Source organism: Chamaea fasciata, unplaced genomic scaffold, assembly GCF_029207755.1.
Source record: "Chamaea fasciata isolate MVZ Bird 193981 ecotype frontalis unplaced genomic scaffold, bChaFas1.0.hap1 SCAF_2, whole genome shotgun sequence".
Lineage (NCBI taxonomy): Eukaryota > Metazoa > Chordata > Aves > Passeriformes > Sylviidae > Chamaea > Chamaea fasciata.
Window position 1 is genome coordinate 81,415,025 of NW_027094087.1, and position 12,503 is coordinate 81,427,527.

Genomic DNA, 12,503 nt, shown 5'->3' on the forward strand with positions numbered 1-12,503 from the left:
TTTGTTTGTTTGTTTGTTTGTTTGTTTTTTGTTTTTTTGTAACCATGATTTACAGAAGGGGCAATGAAATTCTAATTATGGCTAACACACTAAAAAAAAAGAAAACTACCTACATGAGCTGTGATACTTGGAAGCAAATTAATTGGTAGAAATTTTATAAATGTAGTAGTATGTAGTCTGTTCCTGCTCTAATATTTTTCACATTACTAAACTGGAAAACTCAAAGAGTTAATGGTACCAGTGGGCAAAATTCCTCCCACTTTCATCCCCTTCTAAGTCAGTGTCAGCATCCATTGATTTCTGTAGGTCTTGGGCAGTGGGACATAACACATGCTTCAGTTTTGTGTGTACCTAAGCACACATAATACTTAAGTAGGTATTATTTCTGAATATTTCTGAAGCCAGGAGATGGTAAAAGATCTTACTTTTATTTCACACTGAGTAACAGTGGGTGAAGTTGTGCTGTGATTTATTTTTTCCTTAGTAGGCAGCCCTCTAATGCAAGCTCTCTTTCCTCCCATTTTCTGCTTTTAGGAGAGAGAAAGAGGTGCTAGAATTTAGCAAGTGGCTTTGTCTGCTCTACTTCATGATGAAATGACAAATGTAGAAGAATAGTAAAAGCCAAAAATTGCAATGATAACACAGTCATTTTTTCCCTAATTAAAGAACATGGATGAATAAATGATCCATAATAGCATATGATTATCTTTTACAGTATCTACATTATAAGAAGCATAAAGGAACAAGAAGCTTCAGAAACGTAAAAATTAGTTTTGCAGTGCTTTTTTTTGTTGCTGTTCAACAAAACAGAACAGAATTAATGCCTAATAAATGTATAAAATAAAGAAGGGAAGCTTAATTCTTCATACTGGATATAACTGACAACAGTATTTAATTTTGTTGGCCAACAAGTTTTTGCTTTGTGTTTTGCTTTTCTTAGAAGCATTCAAGCTTCAACATGCTATTGTAGGACAATTCCCATTCACCTGGCACGAAATTGCAGTAAATCAGTGTTTTAAACTGAATAATCTGCCATAGGAGAATACTGCATGTGGTTAAGCCCTCGTCTCCTTGAAGTGTTCTATGTTAAAATGCCAAGGTGGGAAATTGTATTAGCCAGACACCTCTCTGTCTGCCAGTAGCTGCTTTGAGTGGAAATCAAGTGATGCAAAGAATCTGAACTGGGGCAAATCCCTTCCTGTGTGAGGGACTGGTACACAGACATCCCTGTCCCTTTCTAATTAGCTCCAGTAGTCACTGTGCCCATGATTCAATTAGCACTTCGTAATTGTAATTTCATTCTAACCCTATTTTTGATTTTATGTAATGCCTCAAGCTGACTAAAGCTCTTTTCCTTCTGTCAGAAGGGAGTTACTAGCAGGGAGCTGGAATGGCTCTGCCAGACCTCCCCTGGCAGACGTTGTGCCTGCTATGTGAAAATGTACATTTCAGCCTTCAGCTAGATCTAATTTAGAAATCTTTGAGCTCTTAATGATTTCCTATAGATTGGCCTAATTGAATCTAAGTGCTTGTACATTAAAACTAGAATGCCCAGCTGGGCTGAAGCTGAAAACCTGTGACCCTGAAACACAGCCCCAGAAACACAGAAATCCTCCTCTGTGTTGGCAGTTGCCATTCACTGCAGCAAAGCCACAGCCATCTTCCATTTAGTCCCAGTACACAGAATGCAAAAATGGTTTGGATAAGACAAGAGTCTTGTGCAGAACTGGATTACCACCAAAATGTGCAGCAGCTGCTCTATGCAGTGATGCTGCTGCAACCAGAGGGACTCTACTGCAGGAGCAGCTCTGACCAGAGTGTCCCCCTGGGAGGGAAGGTGGCTCAGTTTCTGCTGGGAAATGTGCCACTCACGTCAGCATCACCATGGGGAGCTGCACTCTGGAACTCTCCCTCCTCTGTCTCACTTGAGATGCTATGAAAGATTGACCAACTCCTCAAAAGTTCTACTTCCAGCAGGTGCTGGGAGCAGGGAGAGACAAGATAGCAGACTCAGATGAAGCTGCCTGGGCTCCCCTCTCTGCATCTTCCACTAGGGTCTGCTGTTGGCTTTTCTCCAAATCTATTAAAGCCACTAGTGAAATCTCATTAGTTTCTCTATGAAATTCTCTTCTTGAAGGCTTCTACAGTGAAGGACTATATGCCATGCAGGGTCGATCCATTATCAGTGTTCTGTTTGGGTTTTTTTCCCCCAAATTCTGCTGTTCTCTTTAATGTTCAGGCAGGAAAAGAAATATTTGTGCCATTTCTAATTAGAAACCTCTTCTAAGAACACCATATCACAAGTGCATAGTACAGAATTTCTTTCTGGTCTATTAATAAACATAAAATATTAACAAATAACTTTCAAACACAAATACAGAATATGAACTCTTAATCTTATCCTCAAGCTAAGAATGATTCAGATGGTGGTATGAATATCTAACAATTGTCTAGCTACTAAAATCATGTCCCTAGAAAACCAGACAGACTTTTTATTTATTTAGTTATTTATTTTAAAGACTAAGTTTAAGTAAAAATACTGCTGGTATGTCCAGGGCATTGGAAGAACTTAGCCAATTGCTGTCACACATTAAAATTAAATCAGACTGTTAGGCTTTAATATTTACATTTCTGGCCTACTACATTATACGTACAAAGTATAATTTAATTGCAGTATAGCAAATTATTTACAAAAGATGAGCTAAGGAAAGCAACTGCATCATTTCTGTTTTCATTGAGGTGAAAAACACAATCATCTTACTTAATCCTATGCTCCATTAGCAGGAAATTTTCCTTTGAAGTCAGCACAGGTCTTCATTTCACAGGAAAATATTATATTCTGTAGCAACAGCTCACCTTACTATCAGTAAAATCAGTGGCAGACGTGCTTCTGAAGGTGATGGTAGTAAAGTGAGATCTTCAGTCATGTTTCCTAACATGCTACACTGGCAGGAAAAGAAACACTGATTTCATTGAATCATAGAGGTTCATCTCAAAGAACAGATTTGCTTCTGGTTAAGAAATACATGGGAGTAGGTCTGAAATTTTAGAAACTTCAAAGTAACCTGCACTGCAGCATGGAAAGAATATTAGACCTTATGAATTTTAATAATCCCCACAAGAACAAATCACCTGATTCATTCAATGACTTCTGTGCTCCAGGTAATGTCAAGATGCATGCAATATAGCACCTTAAATTGCTGATTTTGAAGTTTACTTCTGTTTTTAACAAAACCCTCTTTGTTTCCCCCAGAAATGTCACAGAAACAAAGGAAATCTTTTCTCCTAAATTAAAGATGTTTAATTTGACCATACAGAAGTTTTTTTGGGTTTTTTTTTTCTTTTTTTTTCAGCTTTCAATTTGTCAGGAAGCAGGCAAATCCTCAGTTTTATCCATATTTATTTATTTTTGACTTTGGTTTGTTTGCATTTTTCTTCTTTGAACACTTTCATAGGTAACCTTCTGAAATGTATTATAATTCCTATTTGACAGTTAGAGACAGCATATAGCTCCAAAATCACTTCTTCAGTCCTCATGGGATAGTATGTAGGACTATCCTCTTCCTGTTTTCACATACAAAAGCCTTTGGACCTCTCCCTAGAGATGTTTACAGTGTGCATTTCAAGAGGGGTGGTGCATAGATCTGGCCAATTTGCCTGCGTGTTTCAAACAAAACAATATTGTCTCTGGATCTTAGCCAGGAAAATAAATTAGCTTCTCAGAGCAGACAATTTTTGTCTTTGGCACAGTAGTATGCCCTAAAGAAATAAAAAGATCAGCTTATGATCTTTTTACAGTAGTACGCCCTAAAGAAATAAAAAGATCAGCTTATGAGCTATTGACTTAAAAAAAAGAAATCACTTTAACAGAAGTGTGTTGCAGTAATGTTACTTTTAATTAATTTAATTTTAAAAATTTCCAAGTCTAGGTTTGTGCAAAAAATACTCATCCAGGTAGATATATAATACCAAAAATTCTCCCATATTTATCAGATCAGATTCCATAAATAATTGGCAGAACAATCTGCCAATAGTTCATCGTTTGTTGCAGATATTCCTATGCCTTTATAAATTTTATTACTTTAATAGATTTTTAAGATTAAAGATTTTATATAATTAATCACTACAAAAGAAATGTACACAATTTGTTCTTCAGTTTGAGGTGTCACTTGTTTATAAAGTTTCAACCTTCATAAATTTTGAATTCATGATAAATCATGAACTGAATACCAAGATTTAAATAGTAACAATAACAGTCACTTTCAGGATTCAGCATAGCTTATACACAGCTTTATTTTCCCCATGACTGCTTATGGCCAAGAACCCCTTTACCGCCTGACCCTGCAGTAGAGCAGGTGACAGTTACACTAGGCTGGCCATCAAGGCCATGTGTGGGTTGTTCACACTAAACACACCTTGGAAGCATGTTGTTAAACTTTAAAAATGTTTCAGGTCACGGTTTTAGCTTGAGCAGATGCCCAGAGAATTTGCAGGCATGGCTCAGGGGTCAGCAGAGGCCACTGACAGGTCCAAATATGCTGTGTGCAAGTGACCATGCTGCTGTCAGTGTCTGCGAGCTCCAAAGGTGCAGGTTTTTGCAGTCATTCTGACAGAGAACAATCCTTGCATATTAAATTCTCTAGCACAGCTGAAGGTTTGGAGGCAGCAGTACAGCTAAACTAATTTTCATAAAAAGTGGATGTACAATTTTCACAAAGATGAAAGAATGAGCCTCATCTTTACAACTCAGTTGACTTCACATTTGTATTAACTTCCTCTTTCTTAAGCAACAGTTGCAGCATTTACAGATTTCAGATCCACGGCAGAATAAAAGCAGGTAAAAAAATAAGTGAATCTTATAAATTTTTGTCCTTTGAGATCCATCAAAGCTGTATCTTTGCACTGCTGCTGATTCTTACTTTTCAGATGCTGTCTCTCCATAGCAGAACAACCCCAAAAGAAACAGCCACCACATAAATGATGCATAGACCAGGCAGCAATATAGTACAGTGAGGAAAAGCAAATGTTGAAGAAATGAGAAGCTGGGGCAGGGAAAAGAGGGGAAGCAGGAAAAGCATGGCATACCACATAGCAAAAATCAGCTACTTTGAAGTATTACCTATGACAGGAATCACATAAAATGAGTTCTGCATCATTTACGAATTTTAATATATATCTTGTGGGACTTCACCTGGAACACTGAATCAGCATCATACCCTAACCCTAATGATAACGGTAACCCCTGACTCTAAACCTAACCCTAACCTTAACCGTAAACTTAACCACTAACCCTAATCCTAACCCAAACCCATTGCAGCACAACTCCAAAAGAAACAGCCACAATATAAATGATGCATTGACCAGACAGTAATACAGTACAGGGAGGAAAAGCAAATGTTGAGGCAAGGAGGAGTTGGGGAAGGGGAAAGAAGGGATGCAGGAAAAAAATGCCATACAACACAGCAGAAATCAGCTACTTTAAAGTATTAGCTATGACTTGGAATCACATGAAATGAGTTCTGCATCATCTGTCAATATGAACATATGTCCTGTGGGACTTCAGCTGGAACACTGAATCAGCATCATACCCTAACCCTAACCCTAACCCTAACCACAACCCAAACCTTAACCCTAACCCTAACTGTAACCCATAACACTTAAACTAACACTTAACCTAAACCCAACCCCAAACCAAATCCTAACCGTAACCCTAAGCAATTGCAGCACATCCGCAAAAGACACAGCAACCACATAAATGATGCAAACAGCAATATAGTACAGTGAGGAAAAGAAAAGGTTGAGGCAAGGAGCAAAAAGGGCATGAAAAAGGAGGGAACAAGGAAAATCATGGCATACAACATAGCAGTAATCACCTACTTTGAATTACTAGATACAACAGGAATTACATGAAATGAGTTCTGCATCATCTGCCAATTTAAACATATGTCCTGTGGGACTTGAGCAGGAACACTGAATCAGCATCGTATCTGAACCCTAACGCTAATGCCTGAACCTAACCTAAACCTAATCCCTAACAATACCCATAAACCCTAAAACAAAACCTAACCCATAAAAATAACAGTAAACCATAACCCTAAAACGTAACCCTAACAATTCACCCTAACCCTAACACTAACCCAAACCTAACCCTAAACTTAACGCCTAACACTTACCCTAACCCAAACACTAACCCCTAAACATAACTCTAGCGCTATTTCTAACCCTAAACCTAAGCATAACCCTACCCTAACCCTAAATGTAATCCTAACCCCAACACTACCCCTAACCCCTAACCCCTAAAACTTACCCTCACCCTTTCGCAAACATTAACCCTGACCCGAACGCTACCCTTAACCCTAACCAAAACCCCTAACACTTACCCTAACCCTTTCCTTAACCCCAATCCCAACGCTAACCATAACTGTAACCCTAACCAATTGAAGCACATCCCCAAAAGACACAGCAACCACATAAATGATGCATAGACCTAACAGCAAGTACTGAACATTGAGGAAAACCAAATGTTGAGGCAAGGAGGAGCTAGGGCAGGAGAAAGGAGGGAAGAAGGAAAATCACGGCATACAACATAACAATAAGAAGATAATCTGAATTACTAGATATGAAAGAAATGACATGAATTGAGTTCAGCAACATCTGCCAATTTTAAAATATGGCCTGTGGGACTTCATCTGGAACACTGAATCAGCACCATACCCTTACCCTAACACTTACCCTAACACCTAACGCTAAGCCTAAACCAAACCCTAACGCTGTTTCTAACACAAAGCCTAACGCAAACACTAACCCTAACTCGAACCATAGCACTAACCTTAACCCTAACCCTAACCATGACCCTTACCATAAACGTAACCTTAAACCCCAAGGCTAAAACTAACCCCAAAATCTAACCTTGCCACAAACCCTAACCCTTGCCCTAACACTAACCCTTACCCTAATCCCTAACCGTAACCAGAACCCTAACCGTAACCCCTAATGCTAAGAGTTAACCATAAACCTAACACTTAACCCTAACAACTCACGATAACCCTAACCCTAAGCCTAACCCTAGCCCTAACCCTAAACCTAAACCTAACCCTAACACTAAGTCTAAGCCTAAGGCTAAGTCTAACCCTAAGCCTAACCCAAAACCTAAACCTAACCCTTACCCTAACCATAAATGTACACCTAATTTCAACAATAAACCTATCCCTAGCCCTAACCCTAATCCTAACGCAACAACAAATGCGAACACTAACCCTAAACCCCAATGATAACCCGATACCCTAATCCTAACCCCAAACCTAACCACTAACCCTAACCCTAAGACTTACCCTAATCCCTAACCCTAGCTCTAACCCTAACCCTAACCCTAACCCTAACCATAACCCTAATGCCTAACACTTACCCTAACACTAACCCAAACGCTAACCCCCAACCCTAAGTTTAATGATATTCCTAACACTAAACCTAACCCTAAATGTAAACCTACCCCAAACCCTAACCCTAATCATAACCCTACACCTAACCTTAACCCTAACCCCAAAGCATAACCCCAAACCCTAACACTAACCCGAACCCTGACTCCTAAACCTAACACTAAACCTAACAACTAAACCTAACACTAAGGCTTACCCGAATCCCTAACCCTAACCGTAACTCTAACCCTAATCCTAACCTAACACTAACCCTAACCCCTAACACTTACCCTAATCCTACCCCAAATATAAACCTCCAACCCGAAATCTAAAGCTATTTCTAACCCTAAATCCTAACCCTAAAACTAATCCTAAAACTAACCCTAACCCTAACACTAATCCCTAATCCTACCCCTCATCCTAACACTAATCCTAACCCCAACCCCAAACATAACACTAACCTTAACCCGAACCCTAACCATAACCATGACCCCTACCTTAACCCTAACCCTAACCCTAACCCTTACCCTTAGCCTAACCTCAACCTCAACCACAAAGCTAACCCTAACCGTAACCCTAACCAATTGCAGCACATCCCCAAAAGACACAGCCACCACATAAACCATGCATAGACCACTCAGCAATGTAGTACAGTAAGGAAAAGCAAATGTTCAGGCACGGAGGAGCAGGGCAGGGGAATAGAGGGAAGCAGGAAAATCACGGCATACAACATAGCAGTAATCAACTACTTTGAATTACTAGCTATCACAGGCATTTCATGAAATGAGTTCTATATCATCTACCAATTTTAAGATATGTCCTGAGGGACTTTAGCTGGAGCAATGACACAGCGTCATACCCTAACCATAACCCTAACCCTACCTCCTAACTCTAACCCTAGCCCCTAAACCTAGCTCTAACCCTCTAACCCTAGCCCTAACCCTTACCCTTATGCTGCTCTTCCAAATGTATGTGGCAGTCTCATGTAAGCAACAGGAGCATAATTCATCAGACCGAGGCTGGACATAAATATCTGAATTAGCTGTCTAGACTCTATTTATCATATAAGGCAAGGGTGTTTCTACAAAATGACACAACTCATGCTTAATTTGGTTTCTGAAATAAACGGTATACCAGAAAGTGCTCCATCGATAGCAAAGCGAGGTCAGATGTGCTTCAGACATGGTCAGAAAACTACAGACACGTAAAGTTAATGAGGTGAAGCTCTGTCATTGTTGCTATATATAGGAATAAAATAATCCAGAAATCAGACTATCACAGTCCAAGATGCCTTGTAGCTGAATTAATACAGTCAAAGTTTCATTTAAAAAAACATTCCATTTCCCACAGCATGTTTCATTTTCTATTTGATGCAGAAAAAACTGTCAAATGAAATATTATTATTATTTGTAGTATTGCTCTTGAGTGTCCACTTGGCAAGTCAGGATGTTCCACAATAGGAACAGGAGATGTTACATAGACTTTAGGCACAGGAATTTTTAAAATTTGTCTATTGCTAGAAGTAGGTGTCAGCTTGCTTGTTTTTAGGAATCAGTTATGCCTGCTTGCCAAGAAGAAAGCTTGTATTACCTGTAGACTTTTGCTTTCTCGCAGCTTTTTGGGAGCAGCCTCTCCTATCTCTAGCCTGAGGCAAGATCAGTCATGAGCAGTGGTGTTCTGAGAGACTCACACCCACATGTTTTTTTTTCACCACATTAAAAGTGTAAGCATGGCCATATGTGTCATTTCTGAGTTTCCCAGAGCAGAACAAATTTACAGCGACATGTAAGGAAGGCTTCAGAACAAAGCCTCATTTCTGCACTTATCCACAGGTACAAACCACAGGATTTAACCGGGAGGTAGAAATACCCATATGGATCACCCCAGCAGTCCCTGCAACCATAATTCTCCTTTCAGCAGTGGCAGCATGATATATTCTGTAGGGCAAGTTTAAAAATGTCACATAAAAAGAGGGGTTCCTTGAACCATTTATGTTTGTTTGGTCTGTGGGTGCCCCAGGAAAGCTGAGAGCCTTGTGCCTGCCCAGTGTGCCAGTGTCCCATCATGGGGACTCCACTGATCAGTGTGCTGTATTGGAGGGCAGTTCAGCTGACTTGCTCTGGGACATGAACTGACAGTATATCAGAGTGGAAAACTTTTGAAAAATTTAGGAATAGGAACCTCCTCCTGGATCTCCCCACTTTTATAGCAGGGATTTTATTGGAGTTCTTTCCTTTTTGAATTGAGGCAGTTTACTATGGCTTATAACACAATATTTGTAACAATATCAATACAATAATAACACTATTGTATGAGTCCTGGCATACTGATATGGTAATAAAAACATCACAATCATATTTCCTATTACCTGACCTTCAGTCATTCATTGCAAGCTTGAATGCTAGAGTATGACCTCTAGCAGCCTTGAAGGACACACACTAAATAGTTTATGGAATAACACATTTTATCAATGAGCAGTCTGATAATAGAAAATTGTGAAAATCTAAGTTTAGAAGATTGCAGTTGATAGCAAAACCAAATTTAAAGCAATAGACAGACAGGCTGTAATCACCAATGAAAGCTGTTTTGAGATAATCATTCAGCACACACAGAGTAAGTTTCTTTTTATCCAATAAGTGTTCTTATGGGGAGAAGACATGTAAAGCCATGTCAGCTGATCTCAAAAGTTATGATGGAGTCTTCCATAATTTCTTCCCATTCTTAACTTTCACACTATTTTTTTTTTTTTTAATTTTGGATGGAACTTAATTGACTTGAGTCATACATACTTTTGTTATTAATTGGTGTAAAATTTTCTCACTTTGCTCTTAAATCCCAGAATCACAGAATATTCTGAGCTGGAAGTGACCCAGACAGGTCATCGAGTCTGACTCTTACACATACAGGCTCAAAAAACCACAGCCATAGTGCTATTAGCAAGCATCATGCTCTATTGTCAGGAAAATATTCAGCACATGCCCAGTGAAGGGGTGGTCGTATCTTGGAGGCAGGCAAGGCACACCTGGGAGATGTCTGTTAACATTACAATTAGGTTATAATGAACCAAGTTCATCTGAGGAGAACTATTTTGCCAGTTGCTGGTTCAGCAGCAATACATCTGCTCCCCTCTCCCCTGGCTGGCAGGTGCTGTGCACTTCATTGGCTACATGATACCATCGAGTTCCCCTCCCTGCAAGCATTACAATAGAGCCTGGCTGAGATGCATCCACTATGCTCTACCCTCCATTTCATCCCTCTCAACATGTGCTTAAGGTTGCAAGTTGAATGTGTGGGGACTCACTGTGGAATAGGCTTCATGCATGCCAACCACATTCCATCCAGGAAGCAGCAATTGCATTTCACCCTATAACTTCTGTGCTTTTATAACTTTCATCAAAATTTAAATACAACTTCCCAGTTTTCTCCAATTTCAGCCCAGTCATCTTCCTACAGTGAGTTTACAGTCTATTCCCTCTCATACATCCTCAGAATCGAGTAATTTCATTCATAAATTGAAATTTGCAATAGTGTGACCTCCTTACCTCTTCTACCAAGTCATGCAGGGATTTTATTGGAGTTCTTTCCTTTTTGAATTGAGGCAGTTTAGTATGGTTTATAATACAATATTTGTAACAATATTAATACAATAATAACACTACTGTATGAGTCCTGGCATACTGATATGGTATTTAAAGCATCACAATTACCTGGATATATATTTCCCTTTACCTGACCTTCAGCCATTCATTGCAACCTTGAATATAGATTATCTGATTCGGCTGCTCTCTCTCTATAGCACTAGAAACTGCCTCTCTGCTGACGGCCTTCTCTCTCTATTTCCTTAGACACCTGTCAGCACCCACAGCCCTCTAACTTAGCATCCTTTGGCTTACACTTAGGGTATGAAGGATAAAATGTTCTTAGTCTGACAGGTATCAGGAAGCCATAGTCCTCAGCAAACATCATCCTCATTGCATTTTCAAGGATTCGTGTTGCTTTGCTTTTCTTGCTGGCCTTGTTACCATCTTCCATTTGGTTTAACTCTCTGTGCTGAGGCAAAAAACACCTTGTCAGTAATGGGGTTAAGGTATTAAAAACATTACACACAATTGTCTTGGTTTTTATAGGCTACAGGTTTAATGATGTGCTACATCATGTCCCTCTGGTCTTGGATACAAAAGGATTTTGCTTACTGTGAGGATCTCAGCTTTCACTGCAAAAAAGGGTAATATCTACCCCTCTCTATTGCAAAGGAAACTTTGAAAACATTGGTACAGCAGCAACAAAAAATTTAAAAATCTGGAATCAAATAAAAGGTAGGTTCATGATTTTTATCATTATACATGACTTTGGCTAGGGCAGTGGGAAGGGACAGTCATTCTTTTTTTCTGAATGTTTGCAGGGGTAATACTAAGGGTGGAAATCTTTGATAATGCTTTGCTACCAAAGACTTTAGAGCAGTAACAATAACATTGTCTCCTGATTTTGTGTGGATGTGAGTAGTCCTATAGTCTCATTTATTCTCTCTGCAGATTTGGACCTTGATCTTGAAAGCTATTTATTTTGTACCCATGAAAAGTGCTGCGGGGATATGCAGTAGTAGTATGCACAGGTAAGAAGCCCTCACTGTGCAAGATGGCAGACCTTGCAGCTAAGCAAACTGAGTGTAAAATATCAGAGACAATTAGTTTATCTGTATTAAATTTCCCTTTATAGAATTTGCAGTAAGTAAGTTCAAATCCTGTGCTACTAAAAAAAGAGATTACATAGTACAAAATTCCTGTTCAACTAATTGTCCTTTACTCCAAAAGTCAAAGGATGCACCTCCTCCCACACTCCATCCTGGCAACATGCAAACACCAGCATGAAAATAACGAGAGGGATTTTAATGGAAAATCTGAAAGTTTGATACCTTCTTTTCAATTCCATTAGGTGGAGCTCTCAGACAAGAAGAAATGAATGGAAAAACAACCCACCAATGGCACACTTAGAAATTATTAGTACCATGCTATGCGGATATTTTTCCCTGCTGAGAGCTCTTTTCTCGATAGAATTAATTTTTATCCAACTAGGACTCTTATTACATGC

General features: G+C 39.2%; 1 long non-coding RNA gene across 1 annotated transcript; it reads left to right on the forward strand.

The window, feature by feature from the left end:
* The first annotated feature begins 4,700 nt into the window (after positions 1–4,700).
* Positions 4,701–12,029, forward strand: LOC136286034 (uncharacterized). Its single transcript, XR_010719700.1, has 3 exons — positions 4,701–4,837; positions 11,543–11,731; positions 11,948–12,029. It is a non-coding gene; the product is annotated as an uncharacterized lncRNA (long non-coding RNA).
* Positions 12,030–12,503: the final 474 nt, after the last annotated feature.